Below are 23,870 nucleotides of genomic sequence, written 5' to 3' on the forward strand. Positions count from 1 at the left end.
AGCACTAATCAAAAAATTGCTCCAGGGGCTTGCAACGTAGTACAATATATTACCTTACTGGGTTTTCTGTATACAATTTGATTTGGGTTAATATAGGTCCACAACTGTAATGTATGACAGGCAGTCCAACACAGCTTTTGAAACTACAAATCATAAAAACAACATTTCAAACAGATAGTTTTCTGTACAAGTATTAAACACAAGTGGCAAATAACATCGACTTGTCTTATATTTTCCGCTTCGTTCAACCGACTGCGCGAGCGAGCGCCTGGGCGCGAAGTATTATGCTTATCATAATTTATGAAAATCTGTACCGAGTGACTCACGGCCTACCATGTGTATCACAACACAGGCGCAAGTTGCGCACAAGCCCGCGAGTGTTATGGAAACGACATGATTGCGATCGTCTGTTTGTTTGTGTAGCAAAACAACGGTTTCTCCCGCGAAATGGCGGGAGGCGTGTCGACTTTCCCACATGTGTGAGGCTGTAGCGAAGAGCAGAAAGCAGCGAAATTTGATAGAAATCGGTAGTAACGCTTTGTTTACCTGTCCACGTTGAAACTCCAGACGACATCATCAATGTAAGCGGGAAGAATAAACGTGGGACACGTGGAAAATAATCCTGAGTCACAAGACACCAAGGTATCACCTTTCTTCTTTCGAAAAATCCGTGCACAACCCAGATTCACTGACGGAGTACGAATGCCGCGTGTTTCCCGCAAAAACGTGCGTCTGTTTTTCTGTGGTGGTCAGCAGTATCAGTAAGAGTGCTTCCCCTTGATTGGATGAGGGTCGCGCGAAGCCGAAGAGAGTGAGAGAGGGCTCGCATGCAGTAGCCGAACACACCAATGTTAGTGGATGATTCAATGACCACCGTGACCTCACGGGGATAAGATAGTGCCCGGTGTATTACCCATCCACTGATGCGTGCAATCTCATCAGCCCTTGTGGTGTTGGATTGTGTAACTGTAAGTGCCATGCTGCTTTTCTCTGCGTGTTCTAAACTTTGTGTTATCGTCTGCGTCAAGGCTAAACTGTTCGGGATTTTTTAATGTGTTTTGCAGACTTGGAGTTGAGGTTTCCTTTTACCTCAAGGTTTAAACATTTCTGTTCTACACTTTCTACTGGATGGCCTCTGCCAGGATGATCTCACGCTGAACTTGCAGAGAGGTTAAAAAAAAAAAAGTACGCATTTATGATTGACTGAATAAAGGATTGCATTTGTAACCGGGTGGTAACTTCTTACTGTCATTGTTGGCCAGTCCTATTTAATAGGCACTACTGACTTTGAGATTATGACCCAAGTAGAAGTTTAAGTTCTTTCGTTTAATTTTTGTTCAAACTGATTCAATTATTTCAGTTGAGTGTACTGGTCAATTTAGAAATGGATTCAACTTCCAGTTCTGAAGATAAGCCATCCTGATTTGGATTCTTTGTCAGTGATAATTCCAATGAAATATAAACTCGGAAAGTGCTTTGAAGGGGGTGCTTATTGCTAGCACTTCTGCTTGGTAAGAAGAGAATCACAATTAGTAGGTATAAGCTCTATATGTGTGGAATATTACTGAGACACCCATCAACACAAACTTGTGTACAGTAGGCTACTGGGTCAAACCATAGGTTGTGTGTTTTCAACTGCCTCGTTATACCCTAAAAACGATCACTGAAACATTACAGTGGAACCCGCTTTAAAGACCATCCCTCCCTCCCCCCCCCCCCCCCCCCCCCATTTTAAGACTTCACCCTTTCAGTTCAAGAACTTGATCTTTCCGATTTTCTGTTCGTAACATCTATAAATTTACACCCATGTTATGACTCACTCCTTTTTAAGACCTATGTTTCTCCATTTTTTGAGGTCTTAAAAAATGAGTTCCATTCTTCTTTGTTTTGCTCGTCAGGTCCTACCCCTGTCAGCGTTCTTACCGTGGACAAGTTTTTCGTCTTCGGCTAAGAGAGGCAATGCCAGAGGTCAAACATTGACCGATCAGCGGCGTGAGCTATAGCCATGTACCTCTGCCGTTGAGAGGATGGATCTGGATGGGAGTTTATGATCTTGTTGACTGGAAGCGAAACACGTGTTCTCACCCCTGCAAGAGGCAGACCCCACTTTGTTCAGGGATAGTCTCTGTGACTATGAGAGAGGAGAAAACCGAAATGTGTACAACCAATAATGAGGACTTGCAGAGATAGGGATCATAAGTAGCTTTTGTGACAACCACAGGGGAAGAAAAATGATGCTGGAAAATGTAACTGTAAGTTGATTGAACAGAAACATGAATAATACACAGCTTTTGTGGTGGTATGAAAATGTAACCGTAAGTTAACTGAACAGAGATATGAATAATACACAGCTTTTGTGGTGGCATGAAAATGTAACCGTAAGTTAACTGAACAGAGATATGAATAATACACAGCTTTTGTGGCGGCATGAAAATGTAACCGTAAGTTAACTGAACAGAGATATGAATAATACACAGCTTTTATGGTGAACAGGAGAATACAAATTGTGAAGTTTACAATACGTGTACTATGACTGTACATACAGAGGAATGGATGCCACATTGCTCTACGTGATGACCGGTACAGTGAATAGTGAACGGTGTGAATCTGTGACCAGCCAGTGAGTACCAAGAGCCAGTGGTCAGCATGGCAGCCATGGCCAGTCCCAAACACCTAAAAAAGGCCACAGGTCACGGACAAAGTGGATACTCGGTGTCAGAAACCATCAAGGTAAGACTTGTTTTACTTTTATAACATGCTTCTGTGTTGTAGTAGGTTTAGAATGTGTGTATGTGTGTGTGTGTGTGTGTGTGTGTGTGTGTGTGTGATTTATTTAGTTGCTGTTGTGTGTAAAGTTCTTGCATGTTGTATTGCATGAGTTATGTCAAAAACATTTTATGTTTTTAAGTCAGAGGAAACGGACGCGTGTGAAGCATGTTTGAATCATGAATGTTCAAATGCTGTGTGGAGTACGCTCATTTTTCTGAAAATACACCATGCTTGTTTGAGAATACCCCAAGTGCAAAACAAGGGGTTCCCAGGTCTGAGAGAGAGAGAGAGAGAGAGAGAGAGAGAGAGAGAGAGAGAGAGAGTCCCCATTGCTTGCACTGTGACATCCAAGTCAGCAGCCTATGTGTTCACCGGCCTTCCCAGACGCACCAGTACTTTTCTTACATAGATCTGTAATTCTCTTTGTAACGACTACCTTCATCGGCTGGGGTAAAGTCAGCTGATGACAGAGCTGACGAACAGCGATTGTGCATTATTGATGAGCGGGTGTCATAACTGTCAATCAATGCCTGCTTGTCGGTTTCCGTTGAAAGGTAGAACGGCGGAGGTCATTAGAATGCGTTCATCACCAGTATAGTGTGGAAAAGAGAGACACGGTTCCCCGCTATTGTGTAATCAATACTTAGCCTGAACTTGTGACATTCTCGCGCCTAGCTATGAACGAGGGTTTTAGGCTTCCTCCTGTCCTCTTCAGCTGCTCTCAAGGCCTTGTTTTTGGGGCAGGTGGTGGTGTGAACAATATTGAACCATTGTTGAAGCTCTTCCGGGCTTCTCTGGGGGGTGGGGTAACAAGGAGTACAGTGGAACACCCCTTTTAAGACCCCCCAATTTAAGACTCCCCAATTTAAGACTCACTCCTTTTTAAGACCTTGTTTTCTGACTTTCTGTTCCTAACCTCTGTAAAAATTACCCCCATTTTTTAAGACTCCCTCATTTTTAAGGCTCGAATTTCTCTTTTTTTCCCAGGTCTTAAAAGGGGGGTTCCACTGTATGAAGACTGGATATAAGATTTGCTTGCTTATTCTGTTGGTAGGGTCGCATTCCGTTTTGTTTCTTTTCAGATAATGATGAACTTTATGTACGCGCTGTTTTCGTCCATTTGTGTGCCTTTCGATCACAGATAAAACTAAACACTTGCCGTTGATGGCTAACAGCTTTTTTCAGTGCTTGGCTTTTTCTCAAAACAGCCAGCGATAAGTTAGTGCACATGTAGTTTTAGTACATGAAGATGTCGCTTTGGACATTCACACTTACCGTTTCCAACAACCAGGCCTTTACCTTCCTTGTCTTATTTTGACATGTATACAATTCACAGACGACAGAACAGATTGACGATTGGCGTCTGGCATTATGGGGTTAGTGCTAGGACTGGTTGGTCCGGTGTCAGAATAATGTGACTGGGTGAGACATGAAGCCTGTGCTGCGACTTCTGTCTTGTGTGTGGCGCACGTTATATGTCAAAGCAGCGGCACCGCCCTGATAATTATGGCCCTTCGTGGTCGGCTGGGCGTTAAAAACAAACAAACAAACAAAAAGAACAGATTGAAAGTTGATACAAATTTATGACATGTATGTTCAGAATGGGGTTCTTCAGGACTCATTCATACTTTTGCTTCTTTCTGATACATAAGAAGCCTGAAGGCCGGGCTCTCCGAGCAACCTCTCATGCATTTCAAAGCTTGTATGTCCGTGGGGTTTGATAAGGGCTGCTTTTGTCGTCTTAGGGTTAGACAAACTTACCTGTCTATTTATCTACCCGTATCTATTTATTATACAGTTCTTTAGACGCGTGTAATTGGTTGGGTTTACTGGAATATATGTATACACTTCGTTTACATGACATCTCTCTGGAATCTGGAGTTTACAATCATTTGTGATTGTTACTTTTGTCCTTTTTCTGTGGAAAGTGTTCATATTTTACTTCGTTGCAGAACCCCAATGCAGGCCTAAGTTCGAATAGCTTCGCGCAACAGAGACTTTTTCCCCTGTGTAATACATGTTTTCATACATGTACTGTAATTCAAAGCCAAAAAGTATAACGATTTGTGAAGGGTTCTTGGCAGTGAGGAAAGTCATTCAAAAAGTGTTCAGACAAGGAACAGTTACGAGCGTTTCCGCCTTACAATTTGCGCAAAGAGACATGTACACGTAAGTACTTGAATTAGAGAGGTTTAATTATGCTAAACATCACGAGCACTTGACGTGTAGGAACCAGACACGTCGATGTCAGTTTAAACTTGTTCAATGTCAAAGAAACCGTCACACAACTCTTGCAGACACTGATTTATGGTTGCAGATAAGTTTACCCATAAACATCCCGAGTAATATTCGTGGACGAGCCAGACCCAGCTAAGGCCAAAAAAAAATAGTCTGTTTACGGTAACCCGACCGACCCTATTTTTTTCGCGCGACCCTAGACTTCTTTTTGGCATTTGGGGGGGAAAAAAAATATATATATCTTGTTTTTTTTGCAAAATAACGTAAAAATGTTTTTTTGGAAAAAAAAAATCCCGACCTACCGACCCTATTTTTTTGGCCTATGTTACCGTAAACAGACCTCTTTTTTTTTTTGCCTAATAACTCGTCTGCAATCTCAGCCTGAAACTCGTGCAATGGCAATAAAACAGTTGCAGCTCATGCAGACAGTGTTTTATAATAGTTGCAATCATTGCGCTCATTGCGGCGATTCGCATGATCTATTGGGTGATCTGAGTTCACTGATTGTGGTGATTTTGCTCGTAACCGTTTGGTGGCAACGCGGTCTGAATTATTGATTACCGCGGCTGCACTATTCATTGCGTCAAGTGAAGGTAGCAAAATGATCGCCGCGTTCAATCGCTTCCGCAGAAAGCTATACAGTGTTGCCCTGTTTGCCGAGTTTGTGATCTGCAGAACTGATCTGTCTGTCTGTCTGTCTGTCTGTCAAACTGACTCTCTCTCTCTCTCTCTCTCTCTCTCTCTCTCTCTCTCTCTCTCTGTTCCTCTCGCTCTCTTTCTCTCTCTCTCTCTCTCTCTCTCTGTCTCTCTCTCTCTCTCTGTCTCTCTGTCTCTCTGTCCCCCCCCTCTCTCTCTCTCTCTCTCTCTCTCTCTCTCTCTCTCTCTCTCTCTGTATATGTGTGTATGTGCATGTGTGTGTGTGTGTGTGTGAGTGTGTGTGAGTTTGTGTGTGAGTTTGTGTGTGCGTGTGTGTGTGTGTATACGTGTGTGTGTGTGTGTGTGTGTGCGTGTGTGTGTGTGTATACGTGGGTATGTGTGTGTGTGTGTGTATGTGCGCAGTCTTTGCTTTTGTTTACAATTATTCTCTGTATATTATGTTCCAAGGACAGGTTGGAAGATTAGGCTAAGCCTAAAACCTTTATCCTTATGTAATAAAGTTCTGAGTTCTCTCCCTCCCCTGTCTGGACCATCTGTTGGTGTGTCTTTACAGAATGTCATTGTTAGTAGTACCAAGTAGTTAATGTGCACACACGCACAAAAATAAGTGGTCAGAAATAAGGAAGTGTGTGTGTGTGTAACGCCATTATATTGTCTGTAGGAAGAAGTTAAAAGCAGATGGACCTTATTGAGCAAACAAAAAAACTAGTGGTCAGATATATAAGAAAGTATAGATCTGTATGTGTGCGCGAGCGAGCCGCGCGCTTGCTTGTGCATGTGCGTCTGTCTGTCTGCGACTGTGTGTGAGTGTAAGGAATTAATCGTTGTTAATTTACAGTACAACAACAAACTGAACAGCTCAGTTTAAGGTTTCCCCGCAACCAGTGAAAAAGACATACAAAATCCGTACAAAGAACTTTGAATAATTGATTCCCAGGTATCAGCATTGTTTTGTCGGCGGATTGTTCATGGAAAACATTCTTCCCACACAACAAAGACATGAAAAGCTGCACCCGCTCTGAAGTCTTCCAGCGTGATTATGATTTCCTGGTGGGATTAAACCGATGCAACGTCAATACCGCTTGCTTCGACACAACTTTCCACATAATGCGCTATGATTGCTGCTTCTCTGCTGAGAGCATCAGGAAAACACGGCAGGAACCATGTTCCGCTCATGTTAGGGCCCCCCCTCCTGGACACATATCCTGTTGAGGAGTGGAATTATGCAGTTAATAGGCTTAGGGGATCAAAGGCAAGACGTCTTCGCCGCTATCCGGCCATTTGATTGGTCGCGTTACCGGCACGGTTGGCCTTAGTGGTAAGGCGTCCGTCCCGTGATCGGGAGGTCGTGGGTTCGAACCCCGGCCGGTTCATACCTAAGACTTTAATAAAATTGGCAATCTAGTGGCTGCTCCGCCTGGCGTCTGGCATTATGGGGTTAGTGCTAGGACTGGTTGGTCCTGTGTCAGAATAATGTGACTGGGTGAGACATGAAGCCTGTGCTGCGACTTCTGTCTTGTGTGTGGTGCACGTTATATTATGCCAAAGCAGCACCGCCCTGATATGGCCCTTCGTGGTCGGCTGGGCGTTAAGCAAACAAACAAACAAACAAACAAAATTGGTCGCGTTTATAATGCGTGGTGCGGCCTCCTTGAAGATTTTGCGTCGGACTTGTTGAGTTGATGGTGATGATGATGAAGTCATCTTGGAAGAGTTTGTTAATGTGTGAGGAGAGTGGGCTAGATATGATTCGTTGTTGCGTGTGTCTTTGTTTGCTTTGTATCGTCTTTCTGATTAGTATTACGATCTAGGAAGTTGAACAGAGGTCCGTTTTTACCACGAAACTGACATTGAGTCAGGACATCGATCAGTGCATGTTTCTTTGTTTGTTCGCTTTTTGACTCACATGCGAAGCAAAAGTGAGTCTATGTACTCACCCGAGTCGTCCGTCCGTCCGTCCGTCCGTCCTGGCGTCCTTCCGTCCGTCCGTCCGGAAAACTTCAACGTTGGATATTTCTTGGACACTATTCAGTCTATCAGTACCAAATTTGGCAAGATGGTGTATGATGACAAGGCCCCAAAAAACATACATAGCATCTTGACCTTGCTTTAAGGTCAAGGTCGCAGGGGCCATAAATGTTGTCTAAAAAACAGCTATTTTTCACATTTTTCCCATTTTCTCTGAAGTTTTTGAGATTGAATACCTCACCTATATATGATATATAGGGCAAAGTAAGCCCCATCTTTTGATACCAGTTTGGTTTACCTTGCTTCAAGGTCAAGGTCACAGGAGCTCTTCAAAGTTGGATTGTATACATATTTTGAAGTGACCTTGACCCTGAACTATGGAAGATAACTGTTTCAAACTTAAAAATTATGTGGGGCACATGTTATGCTTTCATCATGAGACACATTTGGTCACATATGATCAAGGTCAAGGTCACTTTGACCCTTATGAAATGTGACCAAAATAAGGTAGTGAACCACTAAAAGTGACCATATCTCATGGTAGAAAGAGCCAATAAGCACCATTGTACTTCCTATGTCTTGATATAACAGCTTTGTGTTGCATGACCTTGGATGACCTTGACCTTATTTTGGTAGGAAAAATGTGTAAAGCAGTTCTTAGTGTATGTCATTGCTAGGTTTACTTATTTGACCTTGACCCTGAAGGTCAAGGTCATGTCAAGGTCAAGCATGTGAGTCGTATGGGCTTTGCCCTTCTTGTTTTGTATGCCTTTCAGTTTAATGGCTTTTAAAAAAAATTATTTATAAACTTGAGACGCAAGAGAAAAGTATGCTTTATTCATATTAAACGGAAAATGAAATGAAAATCTCAATACGTAAAGGCTTATTGATTCCGGGCAGGACCGATGGCAACCGTTTACCTGGAAAAAGGTGGTGCATGTGATTAATGCGCGTAAAATAAAGCAGTGAATTTAAAAATCATATTCAGCAATTTGCACAAAAATAACGACTAAAGAACAACAACAACAACAAACAATAACAACAACAGATCTTTCCAAAAGAAATTGGCTGTCAAATTACTCCAGTGGGCAACTTTCTGGCTCGTAGCCTATCATTTAAGTCAAGAATACGCACTGTGATGCGCACTATGATACGCACTAGCCCGCGCGTCTGCTTGTGACGTAATGTGATATGAATGGAGCGAGAGAGACGGATAGTGAGGGAGAGAGAGAGATATATATTTGTTTTGATATTGTCGTCCTAATCTTGATTATTATGAGTGGACTATTTGTGCCTCGATATTTTATTTATGTTCTTACGTTTTATGTTGTTTATTGTAATGCTGTATACACCACACCTGAGTTTCTCCTCGTTGAGTTAATAATAAAGTGGTCTATGTCTATGTCTATATGATGTCATTTCGCGCCAAAATCACTTCGCTCTATTGTGAGTATTAACCGTTGTTGGGCTTTGCGTTCAAACTTTCAAATGGTATCTCACACCCCCACGACAGGGCCAGAAGGACACTATAGACTCAAAGCTGATTGACTCCAGATAAATGACCACCTAACTGACCGTTACCCAACCAAGACGGACCTTGCACAGTGGATCTGTTGGTCAATGTGTAACAGCTGCTTGCATTCTGTCACGTTCACTTTCCCCCACCACTGAGCTATCGGGACGCTGATCAACGGGGTCGAATTCATTACTTATTGCTTACTTTCTCTGCTACTTATTCATTTTTTATTCATTACTTATTACTTACTTTCTCCGCTTTAATTTATTTTTGTAAATTCTCGCTCGAAAGAAGCAATGGCTGCCTAAATGGCGGGGTAAAAACGGACATACACTTAAAACCGCACTCGTGCCAAAAAGTCAAGAGTGATCGTGGGAGGTTCAGCCCATGAAAGTAGAAGAAGAAGAATAGTAAATTCGACCACGTTTCGGCCACCAACGCAATGAGTGCCCCAATAATTAAAGACTCTTCACAAAGGTCTAAACATAACGGATGACGTCAGTTTTTGCGGGAACTTGATTATTTGCAAAATCACAAAGTTTGTATAATTTGGCTTAAAGCCATATGTACTCGATGACTATACACGCTAATTGCTTTACCAACAGCTGGAGACAGACTAAATTAAGTTCCCTGCAAAATATTGTGGTCTAGGACCCCTTAATTAAATGTTGAGATATTTGAATTTTCATTTTGATCTGGATCGTCCTATTTATAGATTTGGCAACACATGTAACGTTGATGCAAGGGAGAGAACACCGCGGCTTTGTTGACATCCTCACTTTTTCAGAGGCTAGAACAAGCTGTAATGCATGTATTATGGTCCGCGCATGGTGACGTATCGTCATTATATGGTCTTATGGTGCGTTTGACATCGATTGTGGGCAAACTACACTTTGTAAACACGGGAGTGCGTTAGTATGCCTTTAAGGCCCCTATGGCTTTGACGTTAAGAAAAGACAAGTGAAAGTCATGCACACAAAATGAGAATTTACAAAGATACTACGAGCAATTATCACTAAACTAAACAAAATCAATAAGATTGGACGTTTCCATAATTACGAGTTCGTCAGGAAATAAGCGCAGACAGCAAAACCTTAAAAAAGAAATGATTAAACAAATTGAGGGTTGGAGGGGTGGTGGTTACACGATACACATCAGTACAATAGAAACTGCACTGTTTTGACCTATGCCAGAAAATAGTGCAAAACTAGTGATTGCTGAAAACAGCATCGCCTGTTTATGTATGGGATTCACGCAGCATCGTCCATAATGAAGTCTCTGATCGCGGGGTTTTCTGTTACGGTTGAAAGTGTTTGAATTCGACCCCTTCACCTGTACTGACCACCACCAGTCTTTCTACGACTTGATTAGCTACAAAGCCAACTGTGCAGGTCCCAGGTGAAACATTCCCACGTCATTTTTAGCAGGGAGGGTTTACTTTCTGATGGCCTTTTCTCTTTTCTCCCGCCCTGGTTGCTGATTTGGCTGGAGGGGGAAGGAATGGCGTAACGCTTGCCCCGGAGTGCAACGGTAAATCCTGCATTATCGACCACTACCTGTGAAACGGACCATTTGGAGCAGCTGGTCGGTCACTTGAAAGGCCCCTTGGTACCCCCTTTTTGACCACTCGGAGGGTCTACGTCCAGACAAGAGAGGGGCGGGACACGTTTTGTTCTTCCATGCCCGGGGCTGGGGTAGGAGCCAGGTAGGGTTTTACGGGTGGTTGTCTTTTCTGCTCCATTGGTCACCGAGGTATGGTGACAATTGACTGGCCCTGACAGCCTTGCTCGGCTGGTTGCTGGTGACCGCTAGTGGCCGCACAATGAAGATGTAACATGACCATCGGTCAATGCCTCAACTTTCTGCTGGACAGAGCTTGAGGCTGCCTTTCGGTGAGGGATTATTTTCACTTTTCAAGTTGCCTCTGTTCGGGTCTTTCGTTTGATCGCGACGGAGTGACGGATAAGCTGTATAAATTACAAAAGTTTGCAGACTTATACGGCAATCAGTTTCGACTTTTCAAATGTACGAGAAAGCGCGGCAAACGAGGCCTTCTAATGTAAGACGGATTTTCCAGTCGTTTGAATCAAAGGGAATCAGCGGGGTGACTACAATGCTCAGGAAAGTTTCAAACATATTGATAAGAAAAGGCAGAAATCGTGTACATGTAATATTTAAGAAGGGGCTTTTCCGTCTTAGTGAGTGAAGAAGCAATAGATATTTGAAGACGCTCTGGTACTCGAAGGTGTCTGTAAACTGTCGAAGAAGTCATTAGGGGCTCCAAGGAAAGCATATTACCTGTCGTTGTCATCAAATTTAGTTCAAAAACAGGGTTAGGGTTTTCTGCAATAAAACCCAAAGCGTTTTTAGTTGGTTTTCACATTTTTTTTTTAATGACAATCCAGTTCTAAGGAGGTTTGGCATTCCACTAACAGAAGGTAAATTAATTGCACTTTGTGACTGAAAGTGAACACTGCTTAATGAACTGCCATTGACTGTATAATCCGAATTCCGGTGTTCTACGCGCGTTGCAAGCCCCTGGAGCAATTTTTTGATTGGTGCTGTTGTGAACAAGAAACAATTGACAAGTGGCTCTATCCCATCTCCCCCCTTTCCCCGTCGCGATATAACCTTCGTGGTTGAAAACGACGTTAAACACCAAATAAGGAAAGTATTCCGGTGTTGGACATAAGAGCGAATGGCAGATGATCGAACGAACAAAAGATCGACGCGACTGAGTGTGACAAAAGACCATTTTTTGTGACCTCGTGCGTCTTAGCTCAAATGGAAGATATCTGTCTCCCGATCATTCGGACGTCGGTATCACGCCGGTTACAGACTGCGCTGCAATATTCATAGTCTACTACTATACCCATTTTTGACAAATGTCTGGTGTAGGGGTGTTTAATGTGTATAGTAGTAGAGCGCAGTGACACTCTGTCTGGTAACGGATAATCTTTACATATATATATGACACCCACTGTGACGACACACGCGTGATTCCCGCTCAGATAGTACCGTTGAGGTGCGACTCCTGCGTTGCCCGCGGGAAAGAGTCACCAAGGACCCGGACTGACACCTTTTGTTGGACACTCATTTTGCCCACCGTGACTTTCCCCGCGCCACGCGTTAAATGATGCCCACCGGCTTGTTTTTGATGATTGTGGATGGTCATTTTGAGGGCGGCGGGAGTTTATGATCCGTCAAGTTGTGGCTGGAGTAATGTACTGCATGCATGTCTGAAGTTTATGGATTTGGATAGTTTATAGGTTTGTGGTTTGAAAGTGATGTGTTTTATTGTGTGCCTTGTGACGAATGGAAGCTAATGTCAATGTTTGGTTTAAAGTTGACACATGTATGATCTTGTGTCTTCTAGAGGCATACTTATCCCCGAATATGCACTAAAACTGGGAAGTATTTAATGCTTTGGACGGATAAAGCAGGTCAGTGTTATGGCATTGCTGATCTATGAAGGCCCACATAGAGACATTGCTGATTATTTGGACAACATGATAACGAACAGCAACAAGCTTGTAGCTTATGGTTATAATGGTGATTCTTATATATTGCTGTCTATTCGCTGTTATCATCGAGATCAAAAAGCTATTGTCTTCATAAGAAAACTACTCGGCTTTGTGACTTACTGGCTATTAGTATTACTAAGTGGACTAGCCGTCTGAACCCATACAACAGCCCTAATGTTTTTTGTTTTGTTTTTGTTTTTTTGCATGTGGTTAGGCCAAAAAGAAAAATATGTCTGTTTCCGGTAACATCGCTGAAAAAAAAGGGTCGGTCGGTCGGTTTAAACATTTTTTTTAAACCTTTTTCTTACGTTTTGTTAACGTCTTTTTACGTGTTTATTAATTTTTTTTTAAACGCTTCCTTAGTTTACTTACAATTATTTAGGACATGTTTTTGACCTAGATATATTGAAACTAAATAAAGTATACTTGACTTCATATATTTTTGTGTGTGTGTGTGTGTGTGTGTGTGTGTGTGTGTGTGTGTGTGTGTGTGTGTGTGTGTGTGTGTGTGTGTGCAAAAAGCGAAAAAAACACTTTAGGGTCGGCGCTTAAAAATAGGGTCGGTCGGGTTACCGGAAACAGACATGTTTTTTTGGTTGGCCTTAGTCAAACAGTAATTGTAACCTTCCAGTAGTATCAGCACACTCTGGAGTACAGACCTGAAATCAGAATGTCTCTTTTTCACACATGTCACGATAATTAGCTAAATGTTATTGTGTGATTGGAGCAGGTAATAACGGCTGTATACGTCCTACCGACTACGGATCTAAATGCCATTTTCTTAACATACGTCCCGACATCACAATTGACTTAAGTTCCACTGAAACCTCCGACAAGGTTGAGTGTCCCTACTAAAAGCACAGGTAGAAATTAATAACAAAGCAAGCGAAGCGTGGCATGTCGACAGCTGGAAACTCGTGAGATGACCGTCACAGCTGGCATCACACTGGACTGAATAACGTCATTGATTGAAGCTGAACAGAAGCCTTATTCACTGTGACCATGGTAGTCATTTAGGCCTGTCTGAAATGACTACGTGACGTCAGATAGTTACAGATGAAATCATCCGCCGAACAGGGCTAGTGTAGCTTGCCACAATGTTTCCCAACAAAACCACAGTCAGGCAGGCCGGCTCTTGATACAAGTATAAACCGGCCCAATAAAACAAAAAATGCGACTTGTAACTGACTGATGATTCTTTTTAAGTCACCACAGGCCTTTACCTATAGGGGCATTGCACTCCCCAGTGATGCGCGACCAACAAAGTACAGAAAAAAATACCCCGTGCCTGAATTATACTAGGGTATTTCGTCCTTGTCCGATTAAAACCTCGTAACTCGAGTTTTTGCGAAATCTACTTTTTTACATCAATATAATCTACGATTTTTTCTCCATTTTTTGGTTATTGTGGTGAAAGCCTAAGATCGTTGGAAGTCAGTAAAAAATGGGTATAAAAATACCTCGTATATCATTTTGGCAAAACCGCGAACCAAAATTACACGTAACTTGAGTTACGAGGTTTTTTTCGTTTGCGTGTTTTTCGGTTTTGGCCGATGCAAACCTCGTATGTCGACTTACAAGTTTTCTAACATCTAAACACGGCGGTAAATGAACTGTTTTCGTTAGATACGAGGTTACAGTAACATGTCCGTACGCTCAGAGTTTAGGTAAAATTAAATATTAGCGTCATTAATGAAGCTAGAAGTGCCAACATTACGTATTGTGTAGTAAAATGACACTCTACGACATCCGTTATTGTTCAAATGAGTTTAGTGTTAGTATTTTCCTTTGCTGAGTACAAAAGCATAACTACAAAGAGAGATTAAGCAGTTAAAGTATTCTGACATATCTCTTAACTATGTAACAGTTCAGTCCTGAACTTCTGATCTTATTTGTTAGCTGAAGATGTACAGGTATGCATATGTCACGTACTGAAGTTGTGTTATAGTGTCTGAATGCAGTCCGTCATGTCTGGCAGTGGGTCCTTCACACCTGAAAGCCAATTCTCTTCGCTTGAAGATCTTAGGTTGATGTGCTGTGTGTGCCTGAATAAAAGTTCTATACCATGGGATTTCGAAACGGAACTTATCATAGATGACATCACTGTTCGTATGGACTCTAATTGTGTTTCGTGGGTGTACTGTGTCCATTATCGTGGTCAGTTGCATGTGGACTACATGGTCCCAACAACTGTAAAGCATGACAAAAACTGTATCTGCTCGACTTGTTTGCATTAAGAGTCATCAGTTTGCTCTGTCTGGTGCAAGCTCCGCATGAGCGAGCAGGTGTCAATTGTAGGTGCAGCTTTCGCTTGGAAACAAAGTCACTATCTTCCAGGAGTAATGGAAGTAGTGAAGCAAACCAAACGTTGTGATTCACCAACCCCAAAAACTATGAATGCAACGTTTGCTGTGAATACAAGTACAGAAACATCCCATAGTATGTGTACCAGATGCACATTCAACGCAAAGACGAAGCTTGCAAATAACAGAACATTGACAAGAGGGTTGCTAAAGAGAATGGTGATGTCCAAGTTTTCACCATGTATCTGCAGGTTGACTTGTTGGCCCTATGTATATAATCAAATGACAAATAGGCCTACTTCAAGGCCAAGCTGTGCTGCCACTACTGTCTTCACATTGTACAACTTGAGTGACACAGAGGTTACTTGCTACTTTTAGGATGAGTCAAAAAAGATAAGTCAAAAGCAACAGCTGGCGAAACAACCAAGGCAATCATTATCTACAATGACGGCTGTGGGTACCAGAACCGCAGGAAACGCCCATCTTTACTTTGCAGTCAGTCAAGGAAAAGTCGTTTTCCAAAAGTTTCCTGAGAAAGGTCATACCTGGATGAAAGTGGACTCTGTACACCCAGCTATCAAAAACAAACTAAGGAGAAGGCAAATAGTCTGGCCTGCCGAATACGTGGAAGTCATCACCTCTGCAAGAAAAAGGCAACCTTACAAAATTGTCCAGGTAGCCAACACATTCTTCAAGAACTTTCTTGATCTCAGACACTTCTGGGGATCCATAATTGGTGGATATTCGCAGTCCGAAGTACCTGCCTGATGGTACTTGTCGCTACAAACTCATCTATTCTGAGGAGTGGTGGCCTTTTTCACAAAGAAGAAGGAGAGCACATGGTGAGCCCGATATCATCCCCCAGCTCTACTGAGTACGGCTGACCATCAAAGACATAAAGTGGCAGCATCTTCAGCATGTCAAGGAGGTTTTTCCAGTAGATTCATGCCAATACTATGATGGTCTACCCCATGGTCGTTAAGCTCTGCATTCTCATGAGTGGTCATCCTGCATAACTACTAGCTGTTCGAGGACATTTAGATGACAATTGCACTCAAACTAAGATATCTCATTGTTTTCAAGGAATACCCTGTTTTCTGTGCATACAAAAAGGCTCTTGTATGGATGTTTACGCTTCCCTGCAAGCAAAGAATGTTATGTACTGATAAGCTTCAGTTTACACTTGGTTTTGTTTGTGTGTTAATTGACAAGGTTGCAAGGAGACTGCAAGGACATTTTACACAAGAATGAGTATACATCGGTTTGTACTATCAAAAAAACAAATGAAAATTGTGACAAAAGAACGAGTGTGTGTTTACTGCGTTTGTAAACATTGTTTTTGTCTTTTTTGTTCTTTGGCTATGTTATAAAACCTTGTAAGTCTTCAAGTTTGGTCGGGTTTTAAAAAAGAAAAACTCGTATCTTGCAATTTTGTCGAATATCGTGCGTTTTAATTGTGACCAACACTATTTAATTACACACAGTAATTTGTTTGTGTTTGTAGATCATGTGCAGAAAAAATTGGCTTATTTTGATGACAAGTTATTTTTTAAAGACGTTTTTTGTGTTTTTCTCGAAACGCTCAAAATCCCGCAGTAGGGCACTGCGGTTATGAAATTAAAAGCCCCTCCTGTTTTTGGAACCGCAGGAGCTTTCTAGTTTGCTGTTAGGTAGATTTTTGGTTCTTCCTTCCTGTCCTGCTCTCTTTTTCTTCATGAATTCTTTTCTTTTTTCTGCCTTCTTGCTCATTCACCTGTATTTTTTCCAAAAATCTCTTCTCTTGCCGCTTGTCTCGCGATTCATGTATAGTTTAATCTGTTAGTGTTCTGATGTAAGTCCAGCAGTAGATAGGTTAAGCCTATTTTAACATACTGGAAACTGGTAATCTTCCAGTAGGTATTAATTTAGTTTTACTAAAGCCTGCTGGGACACAAGTAATGGGTTAGTGCATTTGTAAACAGGAATCGCTTGACAAGTGGCCCCCTTCATCCCCCCCTTCCTCGTCCTGATATGGCTCTGCGTAGTCGGCTGGACGTTAAGCAACAAATAAACAAACAAACAAACAAACGCTCAAAATCGATTTACGAGGTTTCAATCGGACAAGGACGATTTGTGAATAGAATCTAAGTTTAACTCTGTGGTAGTTCGTCACGGGTAATGAACACTTTTTCACGTGATGATTCAGCGGGGTGTGGCCTGGTATTGCTTTTTACTTGCGTTTCGCGTTTGACTCGTGAGTTCTGGCGGACGCAAGCGGTCCAATGTTCTACTTTTTGTCACTTTTGCGCATGTGTGTAATTCGGGTACATAAAGTGACACTCGATGGAATGGACGATTTCGATCAAGTGCCCACTCGAACAAGTGTCCGTTCGATTAAGTTTCCATTCAACCAAGTGTCCATTCGATCACGTGTCTACTCGAGCGTATCTTTATCAATAGAGTCAATCCGATCCAGTGTCTTTCGATCAGTGCATGGTCGGACAGCCGTGTGTCCTATGCTGGAAGCATAGCCCCTCCCCCCCCCCCACACACACACACACACCTCCTGAGCTGTCTTCTTAGAGCGAATTGAAAGACTCGAAGGAAGTAATGGAGGACCAGAAAGAAATTAAGAAAACGTGTTTGCAGTAGTTTTTTTCTTTTCTTTTTGTTTGAGCTTATTTTCCCTCGAAACCGAAGAAAATTGAGATCGCCTTCATTGGCGTTGGGGGTGGCAGGGGGCTTACTATGAATAATACATTCGGTAAAGGCTGTTCGCTAAAAGGAAAAAACAACAACAATTAATATTAAAAGAAGAGAAAAAACGTTTTTGAGTTTGCCGTTGAATGGTCATTATCCAGAACTGAAAATAAGACTAGGCTTACAATACAAATGTCAAACGCATTGAATAGTACCTACGTCGCAAATACTATAGACACTTCATTAATGAAAGAAACATTGTGTCCATGCGCCGTACACCGGATGTACCATATGTACTGTACTCATAACCCAGAAGAAATGTCTTATCTAATAATGTAGCCGGAAAGATCGGTCATGCCCCCCTAACACACCAGACTATCAAAGCGAGGGTTGTATTATCAGACCCAACAAGCGACACGTGTGACCTAGAAATAGTAGCTCTAGACTAGTTGTACAGGACATTTTGCTGGAATTGTGCGGATATTCCGTGGTTCCGTGTTCTGGAACTTTGTCACCGTGCCAGAACTTGAGAGGCAGCAATTTCTGGGACTGTGTTCAGACATCGGACCGTTTCTGCAGCCCGGCCCCTGGGGAATTCTTGACACCCCATATCACGAGCTTACTGTTGCCTGTATCGATCTCATTGTTGATGTGCGCACTGTGTAAAACTAAAAACAAATGCTAGCTTGCACACAATGGCTGTAAGGTTGACGGTTGCTTTTTGCGATGCAAAAGGGGCTACCCTAATAATTTCAGTGTAACTTAAAAATACAAAATGTAAGACATTATGCTTGTTGAATGCAGACTCGAAATTCTCTCTCTCTCTCTCTCTCTCTCTCTCTCTCTCTCTCTCTCTCTCTCTCTCTCTCTCTCTCTCTCTCTCTCTCTCTCTCCCCCCCCTCTCTCTGTCTGTCTGTCTGTCTGTCTTTAGGCTGTCTGTCTGTCTCTCTCTCTCTCCCCCCTCCTTCTCTCTGTTTCTGTCTGTCTGTCTGTCTGTGCGTCTCTCTCTCTCTCTCTCTCTCTCTCTCTCTCTCTCTCTCCCCTCTCTCTGTTTCTGTCTGTCTGTCTGTCTGTCTGTCTGTCTGTCTCTCTCTCTTCTGTGTGTGTGTGTGTGTGTGTGTGCGCGTGTGCGTGCGTGTATGTGTGTGTATGTGTGTGTGTGTGTATAGTGTGTTTGTGTGTGTGCGTGCGTGCGCGCGCGTGCGTGCATGCGTGCGTCGGTCCGTCCGTCCGTCCGACAGCCTGTCTGCATGTCTGACTCAGTTCAAAACGGTCATTATTTCCAGCGACCAAGATCCAGTACTGCAATTTTCAGGTCACCCCCTAATTTTGTGTCGGAACTGCGGAGAGCCTGGATTGACCATAGAGTACAGCTTCTACTCTGTCGGTCAATGCTTGCAGCTGTCGCTATTGACAAGGACAAGGGCCTGTTTTGTCTGTCGATTCTTCGACCTATTGGAAATGTCCGTGGCGATGTGCCGTTGTTCAACAGTGAGGCGGGGACTGTGGGACATCAGAGGAAATTGTTTGTCTTCTGCCATTAACCTATTTTATCTTTGAATCGCCCCTCATTTTGAAGGAGGACAACTATTTATTTTTTTTTTTTTGGGGGGGGGGGTTGGTTAAAGTCAGCATTCGTTGTGGCCACGTGCCGGAACTGTTTGTTTTTCAAAAAGCAAATAGCTCGGACAGCAAAGAGAATAGATAGCTTCAGCTCTTTATATTACATGTGACAATGCTTTTAGTTGCCGCTAACAACATCAAAGGCCCGTTTTATCTTTTCTGCGACCTTTTGGAAATGTCCGTGGCTAAGAGCCGTGTATCAGTGGTGATGGCAGGACTCTATGGCATCACACTGAAATCCGTTTGTCTGCCAAGAGCCATTAACCATTTTCTTCATTGACATAGTCACTCATTCCGAAGGTGGACCTGGGTGGTTTTTATTGGGAAAAAGGTTTTAACTTCAAGTTCGCTGCGGCAAAGATGCGGAACTGCACATTTCTGGTTATTTATGTATATATTTATTTGAAACTGCAAATATCTCAAAAAGCAAAGATAGCCTCCGCTCTCTATAATATGACAATGCTTTCAGTTGCCGCTAACAACAAAGGCCTGTTGCCTGTTACTGCGACCTACAGGAATTGTACGTGGCTAAGAGCCGTTGATCAGAGGTGGTGGCAGGACTCTGTGGCATCACAGGAAATCGTTTGTCTTCTGCCATTAACCCCTTTCCTCTTTGACTCGTCCGTCATTTTGCCCAAATTGGCAAATGGCATGCGCTGGTCGCCATGTTTTTGCGCGCTAGACGCCTGAGGGAAGGGGGATGAATGAAAAGGAATGGTGGTACAAGCAACCCCCCCCCCAAAAAAAAAAAAAAAACCACGGAAAAACAAAGAAAAAAATCTGGTGCTAAAAGGAATCAAGTCCCAAACTGATGCAGGTAAACTAAAGACGTTCTGTTACAGTAATCTTAGCAAAGACAGTCTGAAGATGGGCTTAACCTGAGGGGGCTTCGTTTGTAAAGGGGGGGGGGGGGGGGGGGGGGGGGAGGGGGGATCCGAGGGTAAAATGACGACGCCGATAGGGAGGATGGGGGATTGGGTCGGGATGGAGGAGAGGTGCTTCTGTATCTCGAGACATTTAATGAGGTCCCCCCCCCCCCCCCCCCTCACGAAAATCACTTAAAAAAAGTGAGATGGAAACTCGAAAAGGGGAGAAAAAACACCACGTAAATGTTAGTTTCCAGGGAGAGTGGCTTTCTCTCGACGTTTTGTTTTTGTTTTTTGAAGGAGAACAAGCTATTTCACTGATTGGAAAACTTCAAAGTCGAAGACCAAGGACATCGACTTGAAAGAAAGAGGATGTCACAGAATTGGAAAGGACAACGGGAGTAGAGACGGGGGTGGTGTTTGTGTGTGTGTGGGGGTGGAGGGGGGGGGGGGCAGAAAAAGAGAGGTGAGTCACACATTCCAGGAGAAAATTATATTGTCTTCCTAAAAGCCAGAAGCGCGGGAAGTGATTGAAAAAAAGAGAGCAGAAACCCTCGGCAGGACTGATGGACTGGAAATGGCTAGTGGCTGTAGTCTCGATGTAAAGGGTAAAGGGACACTGTCCGCCTCTACACGTTCTTATTGGCCTGAATTAAACTCTAGCACGACCTTGCGGTCTAAAGAACGGGGGTTGGGGGAGGTGGCGTGTCCAACAGTTGTTCTCAACAATGAATGATTTTAACAGAATTTTAATCAGATCAGCACAATCATGAAACATAACAGCCGTTTTGAACAAACTTAGAAAATGTCCAATCTCATGGTATGATTATTATTAGGCATGAAGCAAGCAAGTCTCGCGTCGGGTCAGTGTCGTGTGGAACAAGCATCGTTCTTTCCTGTAATGAATTCACCTTGTATCCTCCTTTTCTTTTCTTTCTTCTTTCTTTTGTTTTTATTGGTTTCTTTTTCTCTCATATTTGCTGTATTTCGAGGAGTTTTGGTCATTAGAAAACCTGTTTTGTGAGTCTACAATCATCATTTAAATTGTTAACTTGCAATTACATGTATACGGCCTTTTTGTAGCTGTGACATTCAGAACTATGCATAATTTCAGTCCAGGTCCATTTGACCTATGGTTCTCACTGTGTGCTTTATGGCCAATGCCGCTTTAAAGCCAGGACAGCGCTGGAATTTGGTTGTGTCCTCACCACGCCGGAAGGGAGGGGGAAGCCGGGAGGAAGAGGATGCTCTCTGATAACCACCAAATAAAATGTTCACAGAGTTAGGTTTCAGGCTCCCAGCTTGTGATGAAATCATTCGGGGCAATGTCACGATTTTGAAGTAATGATTTTCTGCATGGGAAGGGTGGCTTTGATTTCTTTTTGAAAATTGTCGTCAAGGAAATGTAACTTAGATTCTGTTAATATCATGGTAATAAACATCGACACGGAATGACGGACACACTGACAGACACACGTGAAAATGCATGCTAACCTTCCGGCTTGCCCGTACGTACGAACGCATGGACACACACACACGAACGCATGACACGTACACACACACAAAATCATGACACGGACACACACACACACACACACACACACACACACACACACCAGGTCACCCCCCCCCCCCCCCCCATGTCACACGTGATAATGCAATGAAAAACGTCGCCGCTCTCTCCCTGTTTAGTTTGCATTCCTCGCACTGCCTCAGCGAACATCGAACATCATTCTTGGTCTGACAAGAGCGTCATAAGCCGCCACTCAAGTGGTTCGATTGGGCCCTGAATCATTGATGCGGCTGCCCGAATTGTGGCTCAATGGGCAGTGCTGTTGTGTGCCGTCATATTGCGCGGTCCTTGAGGTCATCATGGGGGTGAAGGGGTCACATTCGTTGTTCGGCATCGCACGCCCAGAAAAAAATATGTGTGTGTGTATGTTTGTATGGGGGTGGGGGGTTGTGTCTGTGTGTCTGTGTTCTGTTCGCGCGTGCGTGTATGCGTGTGTCTGTCTGTGTGTGTGTCAGGATGTGTGAGTCGGTACGAAAAGAAGAATTTTAAACTCAAGAATAGATTTCGATAAAAGGCAGAACTTTCCTGTGCGCGAAACGTTACACCATATATGTGACTCTGAGAGCAAATTACTCTTTCTTTGGAATTGGAAGTTCCAGTCCTCCGGGTCTTAACCATTGCCCCACCCCCCACCCCCACTCACACACACACACACTCATACTCAGACACACACACACACTCATACTCAGACTCACACACACACTCATACTCACACTCACACACACGCACACACCCCACCCTCACCGCACCCCTCCTTCATTTTTAAGAAAAGTGATCTTTTAAAATTGTGAGCCCTCGGTGGTACTCGTTGCTTTTTGTGCTTTCTCTGGCCCACAGGACGTGTGTTGCTGTAGGAAGTGCGTGTTGTTGCCCGGGGAACACTTCCACAGTGTCCTTATCTTTGTTTACTCACAGATGAAGGGCTGTGTATATAGGGCTTCTTTAGTTCCAGGCTTTCAAGGCTAGAGAAATGAGCCCTTATCCCCCCTACCCCGCCTTCGTTTCTTCTGTCCTTGGAGAGAGAACTCTTTTAAAAAATATTGTGTGACCTTTTTGTTTGGTCTTTACTTTTTTCTTTCTGGTAGAGTTTGCCATCTGGTGTTTGCTTTTAGCAACTCACTTTTTCTCTCTCCGTCTCTCTGCATCTATCTCTCGGTATATATATGTATCTCTGTCTCTCTCTCAGGATCTATCTCACGGTATCTGCGTCTCAGTCTCTGGCCGGGCTTTGTTTTTCTACCTAGCTATCTCTATATATATCTACTTTTTGTGTGAACGCGCGCGAAGGCACGAACGCACGCACGCACGCACGCATACACACACATACACATACACACACACATACACACACACACGCGCGCGCGCGCAACCTCCCGACACTCAACCTCTGCAACCACAGAACTCATTCTTGCCTTTACTCGCGTTTTGTGCGTATGAAAAAGAGTGGGAAGAAAAGGGAACACGAGGGGTGGTGGTGGGAAGGGGGGGGGGGGGGGGTAGATTGAAGGTCAAGTCCTAGTACTTGATATTCCAGAGGGGAGAAGGCAGTGCCAGAACTCGCAGACACGGAATATTATCTGACAAGAAATTCATCGAACACGGATGAAGACTAGAGCCTGGGGATAAAGGCCGCATCGTATTTCACGAGCGCTACGTGAGCTTCCACCCAAATACGTAATCATCATACTGTCGAGGAAGATAACAGGCCACATTCGTACCTGTTTGTATATATATATATAAAGTGACGTAAAATTATGAAAATGCACAGTGTGTGTGGGTGTGTGTGAGAGAGTGTGGATCGGAGTGTGTGTGCGCGCGTGCGTCCGTGCGTGCGTGCGAGCGCGCGCGCGTGTGTGTGTGTGTGTGTGTGTGTGTGTGTGTGTGAGTGTTCGAGTTTCAGATTGTGTGTCTGAGTATGTGTGTGTGTGTGTGTGTGTGTGTGTGTGTGTGTGTGTGTGTGTGTGTGTGCGCGCGCGCGCGAACAAGAGCAACATGTAGCACATAGTAAACACTAGTGAGTAGTGTTCATTTAAATACTAGTGTTTGACATGCGCTGCGGTTTGCTAGTTAAGTCAGTCTCTGGTTGAGTTATGTACAGTGTCAAACTGTGTTCAAAACTGGCAATAGAAACGATATTCAAAAGTCAGTGGAACA

The 23,870-nt window shown here is 43.4% G+C and overlaps 1 long non-coding RNA gene across 1 annotated transcript in view; it reads left to right on the forward strand.

The window, feature by feature from the left end:
* The first annotated feature begins 359 nt into the window (after positions 1 to 359).
* Positions 360 to 23,870, forward strand: part of LOC138961877 (uncharacterized) — a 28,625-nt gene continuing 5,114 nt past the window's right edge. The window contains exons 1-2 of the long non-coding RNA XR_011454332.1: positions 360 to 968; positions 1,899 to 2,730. This is a non-coding gene — a long non-coding RNA (uncharacterized lncRNA). The remainder of the gene's footprint in view (positions 969 to 1,898; positions 2,731 to 23,870) is intronic.

This window comes from Littorina saxatilis, linkage group LG3 (genome assembly GCF_037325665.1).
Source record: "Littorina saxatilis isolate snail1 linkage group LG3, US_GU_Lsax_2.0, whole genome shotgun sequence".
Lineage (NCBI taxonomy): Eukaryota > Metazoa > Mollusca > Gastropoda > Littorinimorpha > Littorinidae > Littorina > Littorina saxatilis.